Genomic DNA, 12,050 nt, shown 5'->3' on the forward strand with positions numbered 1-12,050 from the left:
AAAATAATAAAATAAAATAAAATAAAATAAAATAAAATAAAATAAAATAAAATAAAATAAAATAAAAAAATTCTCCCATTTGTGACAACATGAATGGACCTTCCGAGTATTATGGTGAAATAAGTAAGACTAATTCTGTTTAAGTTAAATATATTGCTACAAAATGATCAACATTGTTTCATTAATTGTTTTGTATGCATGGAAGTTTAGCACTGTTAGGAACCAAAAATGTTATTGGTATTCCATGTATTCTAACCAATAGGGCAAGTAAAGAAGCACAATTTTCTCCAATCAAACCTGATCCATAAAAGTTATAGAATAAAACTTTTGCAAAATCTTTCATAAATCATAAAGTAGAAGGAAGACATTGGATCAAAATCTGAGTAAATTACTTTCCCTAGAACCAATGGCTTTGAGAATTTACCAAGTACTTATGCTCCATATCTGATCTCATTTTGCAGAGACACAAGTGAAAGAAAATGCAGACAGTGGAAATGCTAGATTTATTTCTACCTAAAATCATCCATGAACTTAGGGTCTATGTGACTAAGTTTTTGCTTTTTTAATGCAGTTTGAATAGAACTACTTGGGAGAGAAACTCAGTTCGATAAAGGACATTTCCTTAATTTTCTGTCTTGACATTCCTCTCTTCTAGTACTGGGATCGAACATGAGTGAAATGACTCCCAGGTTGTAGCTGAAGATTGAACTACAGAGTACAGTGAAAATCTGCAGCAATTAAAGACATATTTATTTGGAAATCATGGCAGATGTACTTGATAAAATGAATGGGAAAGAAACATCTAAAACTACCTTAAAATGGGTTTCTCAAATTTTCCCAGGCATATACATCATCCTGGGCATCTGGTTGAAGTGCAGATTCTAAATGAGAAGATCTTTGATAGAGCCAGAAAGTGGCATTTCTAACAGCTCCCCGGTGGTTCCAATGCCACAGATAATTGAGTATTAGGGACCTAGAGACATTCATTTTGGGAGGAAGGAGTAATATGCCTTATATATGCTTTATTTTTTATTTTTTTAAGATTTTATTTATATATTCATGAGAGACACAGCAAGAGAGAGAGGCAGAGACACAGGCAGAGGGAGAAGCAGGCTCCTGCAGGGAGCCCGATGCGGGACTCGATCCCGGTCTCCAGGACCACACCCTGGGCTGAAGGTGGTGCTAAACCGCTGAGCCACCCAGACTTCCCTTATATATGCTTTAGAACAACAAACTGAAAACCCTGATCTTAGTCTTCTCCATATTTGTGAAAAGCCTTCTCACTACTTACAGGATTGATTTTAAAGTCAGAGCTAAACAAATTTTTTCAAGTGGCTGAATCAGTACCTAGGACACACTAAGTACCTAAGGAACGTTGTTGTTGCTGTTGTTGTTGTTGTTGTTGTTGTTGTTTTATGGCCACACTTTCAAACCGAATCTTAATAAAATATCTAACAAGTTCAAGTTTAGTATGTATTAGACAATGTTCTACATTTTACATGTATTCATTCAAAATACAAGCCATTCCTATTCTCCATTTCATGAGTAAGATAATTAATCACTGAGAGATTACATAAGTTGTCCAAAACCCACAGGCAGAAACTGGGAGAACAAAGCTTCCAATCCTGACAGTCCCACACTAGAGGCAAAATTCCTGAGCTAATATAGAACACCAGATTGTCAAATCAGACTCACATGGCTCAGAGATCTTAACCAGTGTGAAGCTTTACTAAATAATATTAAGGACACAGGCAATTGTCAAAAGCTGCTCCTAAGATTCTTTTCATGTTGGATAAACCTCTTTGGCTCATAATACATGAGTTTTTTTCTTTTTTTTTTCTTTTTTCTTTTTTTTGAGATTGAGAGAGAGAGCCTGAATTGGGAGGAAGGGGCAGAAGGAGGGGGAGAGAGAGAATCTCAAGCAGGTACTATGCTCAGCACAGAGCTCATACTCTGAGACCATGACCTGAGCCTAAATCAAGAGTCAGATGCTCAATCGACTGAGCTACCCAGACACTCCAATACGTGAAGCTTCCAAGTGAGGTTCACAGAATCACCTCATAGAAGGCTAACATAAAACATCTCTATTTTATATCCCGAGTGTTGTGTTAACCTACGCGATCTTCTCCAGGGAGCCATACTAGTAGATCCTGAGCAATTCTCCAGGAACATCCTGCTAAGAGCATTTTGAAGATAAAAGTCTCTTCTTCCTGAACAAGTATTATTAGTTTGTTTACCCAAAGGTCAAGTTAACAGATGGGTCAGTGACCTGTTTATTACCCACAAACTCACCTCCTCCGACCTTACTCACCAGCCAGCAGTGAGGAAGATGGATGGATCAGAGAACAGATGCTTAAACTTATTTCAACCCTTGAAAAGTAGGCAATAGGGCCACTGAAGAGTAGATAGCATATCTGTCTTACACAAATTAATCAAGAATGATGAGATTACAATTAGAAAATGCAGCAGCAGTACTGGGGATGATTTACTTATCTAAGGGCTCTCACTGACAAAGAAGGGCAAAAATTAAATGGATGGACAACAAAACCCAAGAGGTAACCATCAGAGTACAGAAAAAAAAGCACACAGTCCACGGTCAGAGAGAATGGGGATCATGGACCAAATGGCACAAAATGGGAGTTCAAAAGGGCAAAGCAAAGGTCAATAGCCAAAAGGGCCACAGGAGAAAAGAGATGAGTCAGGAATTGGCGATAAGGCCTAGACACACAGTATCACTAAAACTGCGGCAGCTATTTGACTCAGACCCACACCTTCTAATGCACATGCCTGGCCCCTGCAGGTGGAATGAGCTAATTGATAGTAGCTGTCTAGAAGCAAGATGTCCAGCCTGAGGAAAGCAGAAGTTCCATGCCAGCACATTAGGCTCATCAGATCTGAGAAGCATAACTCCATCATTTCTGAGATTAATAAAAACTGCATAATTTTCAAAGGAAAAAACATCTGTAAATCTACTTACATCATGATATAAACATATAATTCCACTTTATCAATCAACTGCCTCATTTATGCAATCTGAGTTTGCCTAAAATTTTGGCTCAAATAGTAAATCCTGTTTCATTTTACGCAAAATGTACTTACTAATGCTCATTTGCTGCAGTAGAAATACGTGTTCATCTAGAATAAAACCCTTGGCTAGAAGAACACAGAATGCCAGAAAATTGCCCTGATATGTGGTGATTAATTTAAACTTATTCTTGTGGGTTTATTAGCACATTTTAAATCATAATCTGCAATCCTAAATATATACAATATTACTGGGTGTCTTGTTTGTTCCAATGCAACAAAATATGAATGAGATGGGATTGATTTTTTTTAAAGATTTTATTTATTTATTCATGAGAGAGAGACAGACGGACAGACAGACAGGCAGAGGGAGAAGCAGGCTCCCTGCAGGGAGCTCAATATGGGACTGGATCTGGGGACTCCAGGATCAAACCCTGGGCCTAAGGCAGACACTCAACCGCTGAGCCCCCCCAGGCATCCTGAGATGGGACTGATTTTAAAGGCTAAGTGTGTCTGGAGATTTGTCAGGAATCAGCACCAAAGGAGATAATATCTAATTGAGACCAAAGAAGAGTAAAACTTACCATTTCCAAGAATCGCACATACATTTTTAAATGTGTAAATTAATAAAATATGTTTAACAAGTTTTGACAAAGTTTTCTTTCAAAAGAATTCAGATAAAATCCAATAGCAAATCTCATAATAAAATCTACTGCCTTCATCAAATAATTGTTGTTTCTAATGCCCCTGGGTGATAGGTGGAAAAACATGTACGTTTGCTAGTGAGTTAGGACCCTGAGCTGCTTTCTAGGTTGTTCACATTTTGTGATAAGCTGTACCTACCAGCTCTCCTGAATTGTTTGGGTTTTTTTGTTTGATTGTTTTCTAAGACCACCACCTAGCAAATATTCAGAGTCTCTACTTTTGTGAATGAGATCACAGTTACTTGTCTCAAACTGAGTCTCTCTTGCAGATCATCCATTTCTTTTCCTATGATTTTGTGCAAGTCATTCTTTTGAGTGTCAGTTTCCTACGATCTAAAGAAGGCCACCATTTCTTCTTCTGCAAAAGTCACAAATGTGTGAAGCACAAAAGGGCAACTGACTGCAAAAATATTATTGAAAAAGGTAAAAGTAGTATGAACATTAAACTATCATAATTATGAAAACACTAGTCCATGATTTTTATGTTATCTAGGCATTTTTACCAATTATATCCTTCATTACCTTCACTAGCTTTTTATGCCACTAAGCTAAGAGAGCATAATCAGTATTTTATAGCTGCTATAGATGTGTGCCACCTAGACTTCTAGTGATATAAAACGTCAGGAGGCAAAAGTGAGGGAGTTTGTAAGTTCTTCCAATCTGATTTCTTTTTATTTGTCATTGTGCATCGATTTAATTTTAGTGCCTATGCATGCCAGCACTGGCTTCCCTGCTTCCTTTACTGGCAGTTCTGATACACTGCAAATTCTCATATATCCCCAGAAAGCTTATGCCATGCTATACTTGCTTTTATTTTTTGTTGTTGTTATTATTTTACTTTTCTCTTAAGGTTTAGTAATTTAAAAAAGAAGTCTGTGGGAGACCAAAAGCACAAAACACCCTTTCTTGGAGGATGTGAATAGGCAGCATGATGACTGATGCAGGGGTTTCCCTAGACCTCTCTGGCCCCATGTGCATTATTGGGTCATGCAGAGAGGGCTGTGCCAGCATTTTCACCAAGTAAACAATCTTCTTGCTGAGCTGCTAACACTTACACAAACTACATCAGTGTCTGAACCAGGTACATCATCAATGGTGGGAGGATGGGGAAGACAAGCATTGTTTATTTTAGGCAAGTACAATGTACCAAGAAAATGCCACACAGATGGTGCATAATTGTCCAGAAAAAGAATTGTCCAAATCCTGGTTCCATAGAGAATCAGAGATGCTTGTTAAAAATAAAGGCCCGACCTCCCCTCTTCTCCCACTAAATCAAGAATTCAGAAAGAAGAGCAAGAATTCTGTACCACAACTGCATCTAATGCAGCTGCCCTATACCCAGGTAGCAGGAGATGACTGCCAAACCATATAGTCCAAAATCTTTACATTAGTGATGAGGATGTTAAAGTCCAGAAATTAACTGAGCTGCTCAGATCCTCCAAACAGACATCTCTAAAAGAAACCTAGTCTCCTAACCCAGATTTCTCCCTCTCTATGGACTATTTCCACATGATCAGGATGCTTATGGAAATACTATTTTTTACCAAGATGCATACATTGATCTGTGCTTGGAAAATCAAGACATCGACCTCAAGCTTCATTTCGGTGCTGATCCCAACACTTTATCCTTAATCAAGAAACATTTCCCTCTTAACTCTCTGGTCTTCACAAGTAAACAAACAAATCTTCCCTTCATAAAGGACCCAGGACATAGATGCTCCAAAAGACATGTGGCTGTAATTGTTTGAAGAGGCTGACTAATCTTCTCCCAAAATGACAAGTGTAAAACTGTTCAAAACTGTCATTAACAACCAATAACAGTCAATTTTCAACAACCAACCTTTTTGGTCCTAGAAGTTACTCAAAGGAAAACAAGAAATTCAGGAGCATTTACTCATAAAATCTAATATAGTTTTGCATAGTAACAGTGAAAATATGTGGCATCCTCTTTTGCCAAGTTGCCATCCTCCCAATACAATTGGTGAGAAGGATTTGACCAGTGAAGAGAAGAATGGGAAAACCAGCAAAATGTTGCCAGAAGGAGTGGACTTGGTTTTAAGCAAGGAGTGTAAACCAGTGGAGACACTGTCAGTAAATTAAGCAAACTGCATGGAAACAAATTGGTAAAAGGTTCCGATCTGCTAGCCTGACCTTCCAATCCAAGATGGGGCATTCAGAGGTACCCCCCCCAAAAAATAATAATAGGAAGATTCTCAGAAGACAGAGCCAGAAAACAAATGACAAGCTCTCTATACTCTTCTAGCTACTGAAAAGTGCATACCTGTGCACCAAGCCTAAAGCAAAGGAAGGAAATAAGAAAAAAAAAAACTGAAACAGAAAACATAAATGGAATAGAAAAATGAATGAAGCATAAAGCTGCTTCTTGAAAATATTAACAAGGTTGATACAACTTTGGTTACACTGGCCAAATAAAAGAGAGAGAAGAGGTATATTACCAAAATCAGTATATAGCACTACAGATGTTATGGATATTAAAAGCTATAAACAAATATTATTAAAAGCTTTATACCAATAAATTACACAATTTTGTTGAAAGGGATATATTTCTAGAAAAATACATGATATCATAACAAACTCAAAACGAGATAAAAAAATCTTAATAGACCTACTGCAAGTAAATAAATTATCAGCTAAAAACTCAATTCACAAATAAAATTGAGATCTGGATGGCTCATTGATGAATTCTATCAAAATTCTAGGAGGAAATAATACCACTATTAGATGAACAATTTCAGAAAATCGAGGGGGAAAAAATACCATCCAAGTCATGTAACTGAGCCAATATTACTCTGATCCCAGTGCCAGATGCAAAGCACAAAACTCATCAAACGGTATACATTAAAGGTGCATATTCATATATCAATTATATCTAAGGAATACATAGATACATAAAAACATGTATATGTACACACATGCGTGTCATAGTTGCCTTTTGGCATGAAATGCCAAAAATAAATAAATAAAACAAAAGAAAAAATTTAAAATATAGACCAATGATACACATGAACTTATATGCAAAAATCAGTAAGATAGTATTAGGAAATCAATTATAAAAAATATATTAGGAAATCAAATTCAGCAAGTCATATTATAATTTACACACAAAGACCAAATAATCTTTATCTCAAGAATGCAAAATTAGTTCAACATGTGAAATTCAATTAATGTAATGCACCATATTAACCATAACAATAAAAAGGATAACAACGACATGATTATCTCAGTAAACACACTAAAAGCATTCAACATCCTCTAAAAACCTCATGATAAAAAATTCTCACCAAACTAGTAATAGAATAGTATCTTTTCAACCTGATAAAGGCCATCTCCAAAAATCCTTCAAGAAATATCACATCTCAAAGGAAGGAATGAAAGATGAAAACAGGAGATGAAACAAATGGATTGAGAAGTAAATGGAACAACAGCCTTAAATCTGTTGCAACTCCAGCCTCTGTCTATCCCCTCTCTCATGAAATGAATGTTCTTACTCCGAAATAATTACCAAAAAAAAATCACAATAATTCCATTTCTATTATCTATAAAAAGCAGAGATGAGGGGAGGATATTTAGGTGCTGACAGGGAAGTTCTTCTCAATTTATATCTCAATATCACCGTGTACATGTTATGCTTTAGAAAATGGACAAACGTGTATTTTTTGTTGTTTAGCATTAATTCAATCATCTGTATGCCCTAAAGCCTTCACTGTATGACTACCATATTTTAGCTACTATGCTACTATGCTTAGTGCTGGTGACACAGAACTAAATTTAATAAGTCTCTGAGTTTCTTTGTTCACACTTAGGAAAGTGCAGTAGAAGGAAAGAAACATACAGAATAATAATAATTTTAAAAATCACAGAGATTCCTTGACAGCTTACCACTTTCCAGGAGTATACTCTGTACACTCAAATGCTTTAATTCATTTATTTTGAATTTTTCAACCCCCATCATTTTCCTGTAAAATATATAATTCATATTTTCCTAATTTCAGAATTGAAGAAACAAAGAGATTATGAGAAAAACATATTGCCACCCAGATGAATGATGATAGATGCCAAAACACTTTTCAAGAGAAGAGGCTATTTTCCAGACACAAATGGTATCCTGTAAACATAATCCAAAGAGAGGGATTGCAAGGTATTGCATTTACTAATACAAATTATATGGATCTAAATGTTGGGGGGATACCTAGGGCAAAGCCACCATATACAAGGGGACACAGAGCGGGTGTATTCTCTAAGCATTTAGAGAAGGATGCCCTGGTCACCAGAAACAGAGTTAATATCAGTGTCTTTGTCTCATTCGTTATTCCGCAATCCTTATTCCATAGTTACTGAATACAAGTGCTACTTAGGTACTGGGTATAGAGTGATGGAAAAGACATACACATTCCCTGATCTTACAGAGCTTGGGGTTTTCACCTATAACTATGATAACTGCTACAAAACAAAGAAAAAGGTGTGTAAGATAATATTGGAGTAATGGGCGATAGCCCAAGGGAAGGGGATCAGGAAAATGTTTTAAGGATTTACTTAAAACCCTACTCGGTCTTAAGGATTAATAAGAATTACCTAAGGTAAGGAACTTCAGGGATTGATCAACAAGGAAATTCCAGGCCAACGGAGGGCAAGATACAATAAACATTTGAATAGAACCCAAATATAAATATTTGAATCATAATACTCTACAGTGGTAATACATGCCATGTGGTGTGGCAGTTACTTTATAATCATTTGTTTGTAACACCATGCTTTGAAGGACGTACATTAGTATTTGTGATTCTAGAAATTTTAATTTCTTTAGTATTATCAGTAAAATAATTTGATGAAGCTTTCTCACATACAGAGAGGAAAAAAATAACTGACTGGATAAAGACAGAGATGCGATCTTAATGGTGACAAATTAAAATTATAATTTGTTTTATCAAAATCAACCATCATTGGAGACTTAATTTTTATTAAGACTCACTTTTATTATTTACTGGAAAACAGCCAGCTCCAGAGCCAGGACATATGGGTCCTCGGTCTCGGCTTTGTTATTTAACTCAACCTCTCCATACTTTGATGTTTTTGTTATTGTTGTTTTGATTTTAATCTATTTAATGAGCATCTGTTTCACCTACCTCAAAAGGTTATTCTAGGTGTAGTACAGTATTCTATTTTTTTAAATATTTTATTTATTCATGAGAGACACACAGAGTGAGGCAGAGATGTAGGCAGAGGGAGAAGCAGGCTCCCTGGGGGACTCGATCCCAAGACCCCAGGGTCACGCCCTGAGCCAAAGGCCGATGCTCAGCCACTGAGCCACCCAGATGTCGACAATCACCTCTCTCTGCCTCCGTTTTCCTAGGTGGGATTTTCTTCATTCCAAGTCCAGATAACCCCAATGGCCTTTCATGTTTTTAAATCCTGGGTCCTTTTCATTCACACCAGGGCATCGCAACAGCCCTCTCAGTATCTCCTTTTATCAACTTTTTTCCTATTTCTACAGCCTCCAATGAACTCCCATTGCCTGTAGAGTCGAGCTGCCTATACCGAAGTCCACCTCCCCACGTCCGACAACCCCTGACAACCGCTGTGCCTAATGACAGGAGGCCTCTGCGGGGCCAGGTTCCATGCACCTCTGAGGACACTGGCAACTTGACGGCTCCTTGTTGGCTCCCGCAAATTTCAAGTTCCCTTCTTTGTTCTCATCATCCATATAAACCCTACCCATTCTCCAGTTGGCATCCTGCCAACTTTCATGATATTTTTTTGAAACTACTGCAATTCACATTAATCTGTACTTTCTCTAAAGGCCAAGAACAGTGATTACCTAATACAGTTGATTAAGTTAATTTAAATAATGAGTTCCAGTCATTTCTTGTGCTGCACCCCCAGTAAATTTTAAGCTCCTTAAGGGCAGTAATGTCATGTTTTCTTCTAAATCATTTCCAACTGCAAGTCCTGACCATATATAAAATCAATAAATTTCGAGATAATTATTTTAGGCAAAAATGCTTTATGTTATAGTAAGCTACAATACATGACCTTCCTTCCAGAACAGGTCACACTATTTCTGTAAACCCACAGAAACAGAGGTGAATAATTAACAGAATCAGGGTCATTTCTTTCAATGGCTGAAAGTACTGCCCTAATCCACTATGCTAATGGTATTCAGAGAAAAATAAAGTAATTTCCTGGGTTTGTGAATTTAAAAAAAAAATACAATCTTTGATCAAGAGCAGCAAAATATGTAGTTTTTCCACTCTTTTTTTTAAAAGGGTTTATTTATTTATTCATGAGAGACACAGGGAGAGAGTCAGAGACACAGGCAGAGGGAGAAGCAGGCTCCCCCAGGGAGCCTGATGTGGGACACGATCCCAGGACCCTGGGGTCACACCCTGAGCCGAAGGCAGATGCTCAACCACTGAGCCACTCAGATGCCTCTACCTATTCTCTTAGGTAGACCAGTCATAAACAAGAAAGAAAAGTTTCCACATATTTGTCCTTTCATGACAAGCTCAAGTTTTTCAAGCCAGCAGCAGCAAAAATATATATATTTTTTCTTCTTCGTGGACAGCTGAATGCTACAACACTGTGACAGAAGGGTCCTAACTCAGAGCCTTCCATGGAAAATGAAATATTGCCGTTTTTGCTATGCTTCGATTTCAATTTAATGAAATACTCTAAACTTACCTTTAGAATATTTTAATGTTGCTATCAAAAAGAATGTGAATCTGCAATTCAATTACTAATTTATGCATTAGTAGTTACTAAATTTTGGTAAAATCAGAGTCTGGCAAATTAAAATTAATACAAACTTTAATATGCATATATTGAAATTCTAACTTAATAACATTTATTGTTAACATTCTATAACCCAAGCACTGTTAGTTGGTTATATCTATATTATCTTATTTATGTTTCCAAAGAACATGGTAAGTAAGTTCAGATTTGATAATTGCCCCAAATCATGATATTAGACAGAAGCCAGATTCAAAGGTGGTCATCTGTCCCAAGAATATTACCCTCATTATACTACTTAACAACATAGAAATAATAGAAATAGAAATAATTATTTTTATTAATGAAATATTATTTTAATATATCCTTTATAAAGTGATAACTTCCAATACCATATTAGTCTTAACAACTCCATACTTCTTATACATATTGAATCTGGAAATTAGTGAATCTTTGAAACTAGTGAAAGCTTAGAAAGCACCACTTCTCTGACACTCTTGACTTTCATTAAATTCTTGTCTCCAAAAAGTGCTAGTCACAAAACGCTTAACCACATTCCACAGATATATATTTTGGGTATTATTTCTTTTTATTTTATTCTATTTTAATAGAAATTTAACAGGTATTCCTATAGCTCACCAATATGTAAGTTGAAAATATCAGAAGTTTGCCCAAAGTATCTGAAGGATTTTTAGGATCACTGACATTTTTAAAAATCTGACTACAAAACATAAATGGGTTTCTTTATTTCATAAATTGAAAAACCCAGTGACTCATGTATAGACTAGCTAAGAGAGCAGATGTGATTTGTTTCAGCAAGGAAGTAAAACCCCACTCTCCTATGATTAATGTTCAGTTGTCACTTTGGTGTTTTTGAGCTATTTTTTACGTTAAAATTGTTTTGATTTTTTTTTTTTGTTTTGATTTTAAAACTGAGTTCACAACCTTTGTGGAGCTGATTCCTCAAACTTTGTCAATTATAGATAAAGTCCAAGTCACTAAATCCAATGTGTATTTGTACTTGCATGTTCCACAACAACACCTAGCACTCAATCACATCCTTGCTTCTTGTGAAAATCAGCAGCTCCACTGATGCTAAATGAGAAAACTTCAGATTCACCTACACCAAGGTTCACATCATGACTCACATAACAAAATTAAAACGCTTTGGATACAACTAGTTTATGATCCTGAATGCAAACATAAGTACGATGTGCAAAACCTAGATAAATCCCTTTTGAAGGAGTTAACGGTAGGAAGAAGTCAAACAGTTGAATAAGTGTAGTAGGCTGAATGGTGCCATCCCTCAAAAAAGATATGTCCTCTGGAACCTGTCACATGACCTTATTTGACAATAGGGATTTTGCAGATGTGACTAAATGAATGATCTCAAGATGAGATTATCCAGGATGATAGTGGGACCATGTGGGAGTTCTAAGAGAGCAAAAGAGGACAGACATAGAATAAGAAGACAGGCAAAGATGGAAGCAGAGATCAGTTATGCTACCATAAGCCAAAAAATTCTTGAAGTCAGCAGAAATGGAAGAGGCAGGAAAGATTTTCTCCGGAGTCTTC

General features: G+C 36.4%; 1 long non-coding RNA gene across 2 annotated transcripts in view; it reads left to right on the plus strand.

Moving 5' to 3' along the window:
- Positions 1-9,546, plus strand: part of LOC144288232 (uncharacterized) — a 36,212-nt gene extending 26,666 nt beyond the window's left edge. Inside the window, exons 5-7 of one of the 2 annotated variants that reach the window (XR_013356201.1) lie at positions 3,998-4,151; positions 7,742-7,887; positions 9,241-9,546. This is a non-coding gene — a long non-coding RNA (uncharacterized LOC144288232). The remainder of the gene's footprint in view (positions 1-3,997; positions 4,152-7,741; positions 7,888-9,240) is intronic. The other variant, XR_013356202.1, reaches the window with a different exon arrangement.
- Positions 9,547-12,050: the final 2,504 nt, after the last annotated feature.

Source organism: Canis aureus, chromosome 18 (assembly GCF_053574225.1).
Source record: "Canis aureus isolate CA01 chromosome 18, VMU_Caureus_v.1.0, whole genome shotgun sequence".
Classification (NCBI taxonomy): domain Eukaryota; kingdom Metazoa; phylum Chordata; class Mammalia; order Carnivora; family Canidae; genus Canis; species Canis aureus.